Genomic DNA, 13,039 nt, shown 5'->3' on the forward strand with positions numbered 1-13,039 from the left:
CTGGGGTCTTCATACTTTAATTTGAACCATTTAACAAAATAGATGCAGGCCCTGGATTTTTAACCTCATATGGTAGAGATATGTTTTAAGGAGTCCTGTATCATTCCGCAGTTAAGTGGTGCAATGGATAAATAGCATTTTTGGGATCCAGGTTAGGTAGTTGTTTTTTTAACTCGGAATGGACTAGCACTATATTACCCAGATATATTTGGCATGAGTAGGTAAGCAATGTCATCTGACTACTGACATCTGTGTTCAAGGGGAAGTGGAATGTGATGCAGACAAGAGTTTACTTTACAAAAAGGGACGAAATGGGAAACATTCATAGTCAAACCTGAAGGCAAGATAGGTGGAAGAAAGTTTAAAAGGAGGACAGAAAGCAAAGTCTATGTTGAATTGATCATTTTGTAGATCAGTTGATAAAAATGTTGATAGAGAAAAAAGTACTACAGCTGATTCAAACACCTATTTTGTTAGAAGCAAGGAACCTCTCAACTGTGCCGAAACCCGGGATTGAATCAGGGACCTTTATATCTTCAGTCTAACGCTCTCCCAACTGAGCTATTTCGGCCTGCTTATATTTGTGGACTTCATACTTTAATTTAAACCATTTAACAAAATAGATGCAGGACCTGGATTTTTAACCTCATATGGTAAAGATATGTTTTAAGGAGTCCTGTATCATTCCGCAATTAACTGGTGCAATGGGTAAATAGCATTTTTGGGATCCAGGTTAGGTAGTTGTTTTTTTAACTCTGAATGGACTAGCACTATATTACCCAGATATATTTGGCATGAGTAGGTAAGCAATGTCATCTGACTACTGACATCTGTGTTCAAGGGGAAGTGGAAGGTAATGCAGACAAGAGTTTACTTTACAAAAAATCATGAAATGGGAAATATTCATTGTCAAACCTGAAGATAAGAGAGGTGGAAGCAAGTTTAGAAGGAGGACATAAAGCAAAGTCTATGTTAAATTGATTGTGTTGTAGATCAGTTGGAAAAAATTTGATGAATAGAGAAAAAGTACTACAGCTGATTCAAAGACCTACTTTGTTAGAAGCAAGGAACCTCTCAACTGTGCCGAAACCTGGGATTGAACCAGGGACCTTTATATCTTCAGTCTAACGCTCTCCCAACTGAGCTATTTCGGCCTTCTGATAGATGGGGTCTTCATACTTTAATTTGAACCATTTAACAAAATAGATGCAGGACCTGGATTTTTAACATCATATGGTAGAGATATGTTTTAAGGAGTCCTGTATCATTCCCCACTTAACTGGTGCAATGGGTAAATAGCATATTTGGGATCCAGGTTAGGTAGTTGTTTTTTTAACTCTGAATGGACTAGCACTATATTACCCAGATATATTTGGCATCAGTAGGTAAGCAATGTCATCTGACTACTGACATCTGTGTTCAAGGGGAAGTGGAATGTGATGCAGACAAGAGTTTACTTTACAAAAAAGGACTAAATTGGAAACATTCATAGTCAAACCTGAAGGCAAGATAGGTGGAAGAAAGTTTAAAAGGAGGACAGAAAGCAAAGTCTATGTTGAATTGATCATTTTGTAGATCAGTTGATAAAAATGTTGATAGAGAAAAAAGTACTACAGCTGAGTCCAAGACCAATTTTGTTAGAAGCAAGGAACTTCTCTACTGTGCCGAAACCCTGGATTGAACCAGGGACCTTTAGATCTTCAGTCTAACGCTCTCCCAACTGAGCTATTTCGGCCTGCTTATAGCTGTGGTCTTCATACTTTAATTTAAACCATTTAACGAAATAGATGCAGGACCTGGATTTTTAACCTCATATGGTAGAGATATGTTTTAGGGAGTCCTGTATCATTCCGCAATTAAGTGGTGCAAGGGGTAAATAATATTTTTGGGATCCAGGTTAGGTCATTTATGGTTTTTTTTAACTCCGAATGGACTAGCACTATATTACCCAGACGTATTTGGCATGAGTAGGTAAGCAATGTCATCTGACTACTGACATCTGTGTTCAAGGGGAAGTGGAAGGTAATGCAGACAAGAGTTTACTTTACAAAAAAGCATGAAATGGGAAATATTCATTGTCAAACCTGAAGGTAAGAGAGGTGGAAGTAAGTTTAGAAGGAGGACATAAAGCAAAGTCTATGTTAAATTGATTGTGTTGTAGATCAGTTGGAAAAAATTTGATGAATAGAGAAAAAGTACTACAGCTGATTCCAAGACCTATTTTGTTAGAAGCAAGGAACCTCTCAACTGTGCCGAAACCTGGGATTGAACCAGGGACCTTTAGATCTTCAGTCTAACGCTCTCCCAACTGAGCTATTTCAGCCTTCTTATAGCTGGGGTCTTCATACTTTAATTTGAACCATTTAACAAAATAGATTCAGGACCTGGATTTTTAACCTCATATGGTAGAGATATGTTTTAAGGAGTCCTGTATCATTCCCCAGTTAACTGGTGCAATGGGTAAATAGCATTTTTGGGATCCAGGTTAGGTAGTTGTTTTTTTAAACTCTGAATGGACTAGCACTTTATTACCCAGATATATTTGGCATGAGTAGGTAAGCAATGTCATCTGACTACTGACATCTGTGTTCAAGGGGAAGTGGAATGTGATGCAGACAAGAGTTTACTTTACAAAAAAGGACGAAATGGGAAACATTCATAGTCAAAACTGAAGACAAGATAGGTGGAAGAAAGTTTAAAAGGAGGACAGAAAGCAAAGTCTATGTTGAATTGATCATTTTGTAGATCAGTTGATAAAAATGTTGATAGAGAAAAAAGTACTACAGCTGATTCCATGACCTATTTTGTTAGAAGCAAGGAACCTCTCAACTGTGCCGAAACCTGGGATTGAACCAGGGACCTTTAGATCTTCAGTCTAACGCTCTCCCAACTGAGCTATTTCGGCCTTCTGATAGCTGGGGTCTTCATACTTTAATTTGAACCATTTAACAAAATAGATGCAGGACCTGGATTTTTAACCTCATATGGTAGAGATATGTTTTAAGGAGTCCTGTATCATTCCCCAGTTAACTGGTGCAATGGGTAAATAGCATTTTTGGGATTCAGGTTAGGTAGTTGTTTTTTTAACTCTGAATGGACTAGCACTATATTACCCAGATATATTTGGCATGAGTAGGTAAGCAATGTCATCTGACTACTGACATCTGTGTTCAAGGGGAAGTGGAATGTGATGCAGACAAGAGTTTACTTTACAAAAAAGGACCAAATGGGAAATATTAATTGTCAAACCTGAAGGTAAGAGAGGTGGAAGCAAGTTTTGAAGGAGGACATAAAGCAAAGTCTATGTTAAATTGATTGTGTTGTAGATCAGTTGGAAAAAATTTGATGAATAGAGAAAAAGTACTACAGCTGATTACAAGACCTATTTTGTTAGAAGCAAGGAACCTCTCAACTGTGCCGAAACCTGGGATTGAACCAGGGACCTCTAGATCTTCAGTCTAACGCTCTCCCAACTGAGCTATTTCAGCCTTCTGAAAGCTGGGGTCTTCATACTTTAATTTGAACCATTTAACAAAATAGATGCAGGACCTGGATTTTTAACCTCATATGGTAGAGATATGTTTTAAGGAGTCCTGTATCATTCCCCAGTTAACTGGTGCAATGGGTAAATAGCATTTTTGGGATCCAGGTTAGGTAGTTGTTTTTTTAACTCTGAATGGACTAGCACTATATTACCCAGATATATTTGGCATGAGTAGGTAAGCAATGTCATCTGACTACTGACATCTGTGTTCAAGGGGAAGTGGAATGTGATGCAGACAAGAGTTTACTTTACAAAAAAGGACGAAATGGGAAACATTCATAGTCAAACCTGAAGACAAGATAGGTGGAAGAAAGTTTAAAAGGAGGACAGAAAGCAAAGTCTATGTTGAATTGATCATTTTGTAGATCAGTTGATATAAATGTTGATAGAGAAAAAAGTACTACAGCTGATTCCAAGACCTATTTTGTTAGAAGCAAGGAACCTCTCAACTGTGCCAAAACCCAGGATTGAACCAGGGACCTTTAGATCTTCAGTCTAACGCTCTCCCAACTGAGCTATTTCTGCCTGCTTATAGCTGTGGTCTTCATACTTTAATTTAAACCATTTAACGAAATAGATGCAGGACCTGGATTTTTAACCTCATATGGTAGAGATATGTTTTAAGGAGTCCTGTATCATTCCGCAATTAACTGGTGCAATGGGTAAATAATATTTTTGGGATCCAGGTTAGGTCATTTCTTTTGTTTTTTTAACTCCGAATGGACTAGCACTATATTACCCAGACGTATTTGGCATGAGTAGGTAAGCAATGTCATCTGACTACCGACATCTGTGTTCAAGGGGAAGTGGAAGGTAATGCAGACAAGAGTTTACTTTACAAAAAAGCATGAAATGGGAAATATTCATTGTCAAACCTGAAGGTAAGAGAGGTGGAAGCAAGTTTAGAAGGAGGACATAAAGCAAAGTCTATGTTAAATTGATTGTGTTGTAGATCAGTTGGACAACTTTGATGAATAGAGAAAAAGTACTACAGCTGATTCCAAGACCTATTTTGTTAGAAGCAAGGAACCTCTCAACTGTGCCGCAACCCAGGATTGAACCAGGGACCTTTGGATCTTCAGTCTAACGCTCTCCCAACTGAGCTATTTCGGCCTTCTGATAGCTGGGGTCTTCATACTTTAATTTGAACCATTTCACAAAATAGATGCAGGACCTGGATTTTTAACCTCATATGGTAGAGATATGTTTTAAGGAGTCCTGTATCATTCCGCAGTTAACTGGTGCCATGGATAAATAGCATTTTTGGGATCCAGGTTAGGTAGTTGTTTTTTTAACTCTGAATGGACTAGCACTATATTACCCAGATATATTTGGCATGAGTAGGTAAGCAATGGCATCTGACTACTGACATCTGTGTTCAAGGGGAAGTGGAATGTGATGCAGACAAGAGTTTACTTTACAAAAAAGGACGAAATGGGAAACATTCATAGTCAAACCTGAAGGCAAGATAGGTGGAAGAAAGTTTAAAAGGAGGACAGAAAGCAACGTCTATGTTGAATTGATCATTTTGTAGATCAGTTGATAAAAATGTTGATAGAGAAAAAGTACTACAGCTGATTACAAGACTTACTTTGTGAGAAACAAGAAACCTCTCAACATTGCCGAAAACCAGGATTGAACCAGGGACCTTTAGATATTCAGTCTAACGCTCTCCCAACTGAGCTATTTCGGCCTGCTGCTAGCTGTAGTCTTCATACTTTGATTTGAACCATTTAACTAAATAGATGCATGACCTGGATATTTGACCTTATATGTTAGAGATATGTTTTAAGGAGTCCTGTATCATTCAGCAGTTAACTGGTGCAATGGGTAAATAATATTTTTGGGATCCAGGTTAGGTCATTTTCTTTTTTTAACTCCGAATGGACTAGCACTATATTACCCAGACGTATTTGGCATGAGTAGGTAAGCAATGTCATCTGACTACTGACATCTGCATCTGTGTTCAAGGGGAAGTGGAAGGTAATGCAGACAAGAGTTTACTTTACAAAAAAGCATGAAATGGTTAATATTCATTGTCAAACCTGAAGGTAAGAGAGGTGGAAGCAAGTTTAGAAGGAGGACATGAAGCAAAGTCTATGTTACATTGATTGTGTTGTAGATCAGTTGGAAAAAATTTGATGAATAGAGAAAAAGTACTACAGCTGATACCAAGACCTATTTTGTTAGAAGCAAGAAACCTCTCATCTGTGCAGAAACCCGGGATTGAACCAGGGACTTTTAGATCTTCTGTCTAACACTCTCCCAACTGAGCTATTTCGGCCTTCTGATAGCTGGGGTCTTCATACTTTAATTTGAACCATTTAACAAAATAGATGCAGGACCTGGATTTTAAACCTCATATGGTAGAGATATGTTTTAAGGAGTCCTGTATCATTCCGCAGTTAACTGGTGCAATGGGTAAATAGCATTTTTGGGATCCAGGTTAGGTAGTTGTTTTTTTTAACTCTGAATGGACTAGCACTATATTACCCAGATATATTTGGCATGAGTAGGTAAGCAATGTCATCTGACTACTGACATCTGTGTTCAATGGGAAGTGGAATGTGATGCAGACAAGAGTTTACTTTACAAAAAAGGACGAAATGGGAAACATTCATAGTCAAACCTGAAGGCAAGATAGGTGGAAGAAAGTTTAAAAGGAGGACAGAAAGCAAAGTATATGTTGAATTAATAATTTTGTAGATCAGTTGATAAAAATGTTGATAGAGAAAAAAGTACTACAGCTGATTCCAATACCTTTTTTGTTAAAAGCAAGGAACCTCTCAACTGTGCCGAAACCCGGGATTGAACCAGGGACCTTAAGATCTTCAGTCTAATGCTCTCCCAACTGAGCTATTTCGGCCTGCTTATATCTGTGGTCTTCATACTTTAATTTAAACCATTTAACAAAATAGATGCAGGACCTGGATTTTTAACCTCTTATGGTAGAGATATGTTTTAAGGAGTCCTGTATCATTCCGCAGTTAACTGGTGCAATGGGTAAATAGCATTTTTGGGATCCAGGTTAGGTAGTTGTTTTTTTAACTCTGAATGGACTAGCACTATATTACCCAGATATATTTGGCATGAGTAGGTAAGCAATGTCATCTGACTACTGACATCTGTGTTCAAGGGGAAGTGGAATGTGATGCAGACAAGAGTTTACTTTACAAAAAAGGACGAAATGGGAAACATTCATAGTCAAACCTGAAGACAAGATAGGTGGAAGAAAGTTTAAAAGGAGGACAGAAAGCAAAGTCTATGTTGAATTGATCATTTTGTAGATCAGTTGATATAAATGTTGATAGAGAAAAAAGTACTACAGCTGATTCCAAGACCTATTTTGTTAGAAGCAAGGAACCTCTCAACTGTGCCAAAACCCGGGATTGAACCAGGGACCTTTAGATCTTCAGTCTAACGCTCTCCCAACTGAGCTATTTCTGCCTGCTTATAGCTGTGGTCTTCATACTTTAATTTAAACCATTTAACGAAATAGATGCAGGACCTGGATTTTTAACCTCATATGGTAGAGATATGTTTTAAGGAGTCCTGTATCATTCCGCAATTAACTGGTGCAATGGGTAAATAATATTTTTGGGATCCAGGTTAGGTCATTTCTTTTGTTTTTTTAACTCCGAATGGACTAGCACTATATTACCCAGACGTATTTGGCATGAGTAGGTAAGCAATGTCATCTGACTACCGACATCTGTGTTCAAGGGGAAGTGGAAGGTAATGCAGACAAGAGTTTACTTTACAAAAAAGCATGAAATGGGAAATATTCATTGTCAAACCTGAAGGTAAGAGAGGTGGAAGCAAGTTTAGAAGGAGGACATAAAGCAAAGTCTATGTTAAATTGATTGTGTTGTAGATCAGTTGGACAACTTTGATGAATAGAGAAAAAGTACTACAGCTGATTCCAAGACCTATTTTGTTAGAAGCAAGGAACCTCTCAACTGTGCCGCAACCCAGGATTGAACCAGGGACCTTTGGATCTTCAGTCTAACGCTCTCCCAACTGAGCTATTTCGGCCTTCTGATAGCTGGGGTCTTCATACTTTAATTTGAACCATTTCACAAAATAGATGCAGGACCTGGATTTTTAACCTCATATGGTAGAGATATGTTTTAAGGAGTCCTGTATCATTCCGCAGTTAACTGGTGCCATGGATAAATAGCATTTTTGGGATCCAGGTTAGGTAGTTGTTTTTTTAACTCTGAATGGACTAGCACTATATTACCCAGATATATTTGGCATGAGTAGGTAAGCAATGGCATCTGACTACTGACATCTGTGTTCAAGGGGAAGTGGAATGTGATGCAGACAAGAGTTTACTTTACAAAAAAGGACGAAATGGGAAACATTCATAGTCAAACCTGAAGGCAAGATAGGTGGAAGAAAGTTTAAAAGGAGGACAGAAAGCAACTTCTATGTTGAATTGATCATTTTGTAGATCAGTTGATAAAAATGTTGATAGAGAAAAAGTACTACAGCTGATTACAAGACTTACTTTGTGAGAAACAAGAAACCTCTCAACATTGCCGAAAACCGGGATTGAACCAGGGACCTTTAGATATTCAGTCTAACGCTCTCCCAGCTGAGCTATTTCGGCCTGCTGCTAGCTGTAGTCTTCATACTTTGATTTGAACCATTTAACTAAATAGATGCATGACCTGGATATTTGACCTTATATGTTAGAGATATGTTTTAAGGAGTCCTGTATCATTCAGCAGTTAACTGGTGCAATGGGTAAATAATATTTTTGGGATCCAGGTTAGGTCATTTTCTTTTTTTAACTCCGAATGGACTATCACTATATTACCCAGACGTATTTGGCATGAGTAGGTAAGCAATGTCATCTGACTACTGACATCTGCATCTGTGTTCAAGGGGAAGTGGAAGGTAATGCAGACAAGAGTTTACTTTACAAAAAAGCATGAAATGGTTAATATTCATTGTCAAACCTGAAGGTAAGAGAGGTGGAAGCAAGTTTAGAAGGAGGACATAAAGCAAAGTCTATGTTAAATTGATTGTGTTGTAGATCAGTTGGAAAAAATTTGATGAATAGAGAAAAAGTACTACAGCTGATTCCAAGACCTATTTTGTTAGAAGCAAGAAACCTCTCATCTGTGCCGAAACCCGGGATTGAACCAGCGACTTTTAGATCTTCTGTCTAACGCTCTCCCAACTGAGCTATTTCGGCCTTCTGATAGCTGGGGTCTTCATACTTTAATTTTAACCATTTAACAAAATAGATGCAGGACCTGGATTTTTAACCTCATATGGTAAAGATATGTTTTAAGGTGTCCTGTATTATTCCGCAGTTAACTGGTGCAATGGGTAAATAGCATTTTTGGGATCCAGGTTAGGTAGTTGTTTTTTTAACTCTGAATGGACTAGCACTATATTACCCAGATATATTTGGCATGAGTAGGTAAGCAATGTCATCTGACTACTGACATCTGTGTTCAAGGGGAAGTGGAATGTGATGCAGACAAGAGTTTACTTTACAAAAAAGGACGAAATGGGAAACATTCATAGTCAAACCTGAAGGCAAGATAGGTGGAAGAAAGTTTAAAAGGAGGACAGAAAGCAAAGTATATGTTGAATTAATCATTTTGTAGATCAGTTGATAAAAATGTTGATAGAGAAAAAAGTACTACAGCTGATTCCAATACCTTTTTTGTTAAAAGCAAGGAACCTCTCAACTGTGCCGAAACCCGGGATTGAACCAGGGACCTTAAGATCTTCAGTCTAATGCTCTCCCAACTGAGCTATTTCGGCCTGCTTATATCTGTGGTCTTCATACTTTAATTTAAACCATTTAACAAAATAGATGCAGGACCTGGATTTTTAACCTCTTATGGTAGAGATATGTTTTAAGGAGTCCAGTATCATTCCGCAGTTAACTGGTGCAATGGGTAAATAGCATTTTTGGGATCCAGGTTAGGTAGTTGTTTTTTTAACTCTGAATGGACTAGCACTATATTACCCAGATATATTTGGCATGAGTAGGTAAGCAATGTCATCTGACTACTGACATCTGTGTTCAAGGGGAAGTGGAATGTGATGCAGACAAGAGTTTACTTTACAAAAAAGGACGAAATGGGAAACATTCATAGTCAAACCTGAAGGCAAGATAGGTGGAAGAAAGTTTAAAAGGAGGACAGAAAGCAACGTCTATGTTGAATTGATCATTTTGTAGATCAGTTGATAAAAATGTTGATAGAGAAAAAGTACTACAGCTGATTACAAGACTTACTTTGTGAGAAACAAGAAACCTCTCAACATTGCCGAAAACCGGGATTGAACCAGGGACCTTTAGATATTCAGTCTAACGCTCTCCCAGCTGAGCTATTTCGGCCTGCTGCTAGCTGTAGTCTTCATACTTTGATTTGAACCATTTAACTAAATAGATGCATGACCTGGATATTTGACCTTATATGTTAGAGATATGTTTTAAGGAGTCCTGTATCATTCAGCAGTTAACTGGTGCAATGGGTAAATAATATTTTTGGGATCCAGGTTAGGTCATTTTTTTTTTTTAACTCCGAATGGACTATCACTATATTACCCAGACGTATTTGGCATGAGTAGGTAAGCAATGTCATCTGACTACTGACATCTGCATCTGTGTTCAAGGGGAAGTGGAAGGTAATGCAGACAAGAGTTTACTTTACAAAAAAGCATGAAATGGTTAATATTCATTGTCAAACCTGAAGGTAAGAGAGGTGGAAGCAAGTTTAGAAGGAGGACATAAAGCAAAGTCTATGTTAAATTGATTGTGTTGTAGATCAGTTGGCAAAAATTTGATGAATAGAGAAAAAGTACTACAGCTGATTCCAAGACCTATTTTGTTAGAAGCAAGAAACCTCTCATCTGTGCCGAAACCCGGGATTGAACCAGGGACTTTTAGATCTTCTGTCTAACGCTCTCCCAACTGAGCTATTTCGGCCTTCTGATAGCTGGGGTCTTCATACTTTAATTTTAACCATTTAACAAAATAGATGCAGGACCTGGATTTTTAACCTCATATGGTAAAGATATGTTTTAAGGTGTCCTGTATTATTCCGCAGTTAACTGGTGCAATGGGTAAATAGCATTTTTGGGATCCAGGTTAGGTAGTTGTTTTTTTTAACTCTGAATGGACTAGCACTATATTACCCAGATATATTTGGCATGAGTAGGTAAGCAATGTCATCTGACTACTGACATCTGTGTTCAAGGGGAAGTGGAATGTGATGCAGACAAGAGTTTACTTTACAAAAAAGGACGAAATGGGAAACATTCATAGTCAAACCTGAAGGCAAGATAGGTGGAAGAAAGTTTAAAAGGAGGACAGAAAGCAAAGTATATGTTGAATTAATCATTTTGTAGATCAGTTGATAAAAATGTTGATAGAGAAAAAAGTACTACAGCTGATTCCAATACCTTTTTTGTTAAAAGCAAGGAACCTCTCAACTGTGCCGAAACCCGGGATTGAACCAGGGACCTTAAGATCTTCAGTCTAATGCTCTCCCAACTGAGCTATTTCGGCCTGCTTATATCTGTGGTCTTCATACTTTAATTTAAACCATTTAACAAAATAGATGCAGGACCTGGATTTTTAACCTCTTATGGTAGAGATATGTTTTAAGGAGTCCTGTATCATTCCGCAGTTAACTGGTGCAATGGGTAAATAGCATTTTTGGGATCCAGGTTAGGTAGTTGTTTTTTTAACTCTGAATGGACTAGCACTATATTACCCAGATATATTTGGCATGAGTAGGTAAGCAATGTCATCTGACTACTGACATCTGTGTTCAAGGGGAAGTGGAATGTGATGCAGACAAGAGTTTACTTTACAAAAAAGGACGAAATGGGAAACATTCATAGTCAAACCTGAAGGCAAGATAGGTGGAAGAAAGTTTAAAAGGAGGACAGAAAGCAACGTCTATGTTGAATTGATCATTTTGTAGATCAGTTGATAAAAATGTTGATAGAGAAAAAGTACTACAGCTGATTACAAGACTTACTTTGTGAGAAACAAGAAACCTCTCAACATTGCCGAAAACCGGGATTGAACCAGGGACCTTTAGATATTCAGTCTAACGCTCTCCCAGCTGAGCTATTTCGGCCTGCTGCTAGCTGTAGTCTTCATACTTTGATTTGAACCATTTAACTAAATAGATGCATGACCTGGATATTTGACCTTATATGTTAGAGATATGTTTTAAGGAGTCCTGTATCATTCAGCAGTTAACTGGTGCAATGGGTAAATAATATTTTTGGGATCCAGGTTAGGTCATTTTTTTTTTTTAACTCCGAATGGACTATCACTATATTACCCAGACGTATTTGGCATGAGTAGGTAAGCAATGTCATCTGACTACTGACATCTGCATCTGTGTTCAAGGGGAAGTGGAAGGTAATGCAGACAAGAGTTTACTTTACAAAAAAGCATGAAATGGTTAATATTCATTGTCAAACCTGAAGGTAAGAGAGGTGGAAGCAAGTTTAGAAGGAGGACATAAAGCAAAGTCTATGTTAAATTGATTGTGTTGTAGATCAGTTGGAAAAAATTTGATGAATAGAGAAAAAGTACTACAGCTGATTCCAAGACCTATTTTGTTAGAAGCAAGAAACCTCTCATCTGTGCCGAAACCCGGGATTGAACCAGGGACTTTTAGATCTTCTGTCTAACGCTCTCCCAACTGAGCTATTTCGGCCTTCTGATAGCTGGGGTCTTCATACTTTAATTTTAACCATTTAACAAAATAGATGCAGGACCTGGATTTTTAACCTCATATGGTAAAGATATGTTTTAAGGTGTCCTGTATTATTCCGCAGTTAACTGGTGCAATGGGTAAATAGCATTTTTGGGATCCAGGTTAGGTAGTTGTTTTTTTTAACTCTGAATGGACTAGCACTATATTACCCAGATATATTTGGCATGAGTAGGTAAGCAATGTCATCTGACTACTGACATCTGTGTTCAAGGGGAAGTGGAATGTGATGCAGACAAGAGTTTACTTTACAAAAAAGGACGAAATGGGAAACATTCATAGTCAAACCTGAAGGCAAGATAGGTGGAAGAAAGTTTAAAAGGAGGACAGAAAGCAAAGTATATGTTGAATTAATCATTTTGTAGATCAGTTGATAAAAATGTTGATAGAGAAAAAAGTACTACAGCTGATTCCAATACCTTTTTTGTTAAAAGCAAGGAACCTCTCAACTGTGCCGAAACCCGGGATTGAACCAGGGACCTTAAGATCTTCAGTCTAATGCTCTCCCAACTGAGCTCTTTCGGCCTGCTTATATCTGTGGTCTTCATACTTTAATTTAAACCATTTAACAAAATAGATGCAGGACCTGGATTTTTAACCTCTTATGGTAGAGATATGTTTTAAGGAGTCCTGTATCATTCCGCAGTTAACTGGTGCAATGGGTAAATAGCATTTTTGGGATCCAGGTTAGGTAGTTGTTTTTTTAACTCTGAATGGACTAGCACTA

The 13,039-nt window shown here is 37.9% G+C and overlaps 1 non-coding gene across 1 annotated transcript; it reads right to left on the reverse strand.

Annotated features, from left to right (window-relative positions):
• Nucleotides 1-2,832: 2,832 nt before the first annotated feature.
• TRNAF-GAA (transfer RNA phenylalanine (anticodon GAA)) lies at nt 2,833-2,905 on the reverse strand. The gene has a single exon. It is a non-coding gene; the product is annotated as a tRNA-Phe (tRNA).
• Nucleotides 2,906-13,039: the final 10,134 nt, after the last annotated feature.

Source organism: Lissotriton vulgaris, chromosome 8 (assembly GCF_964263255.1).
Source record: "Lissotriton vulgaris chromosome 8, aLisVul1.2, whole genome shotgun sequence".
Classification (NCBI taxonomy): Eukaryota; Metazoa; Chordata; class Amphibia; order Caudata; family Salamandridae; genus Lissotriton; species Lissotriton vulgaris.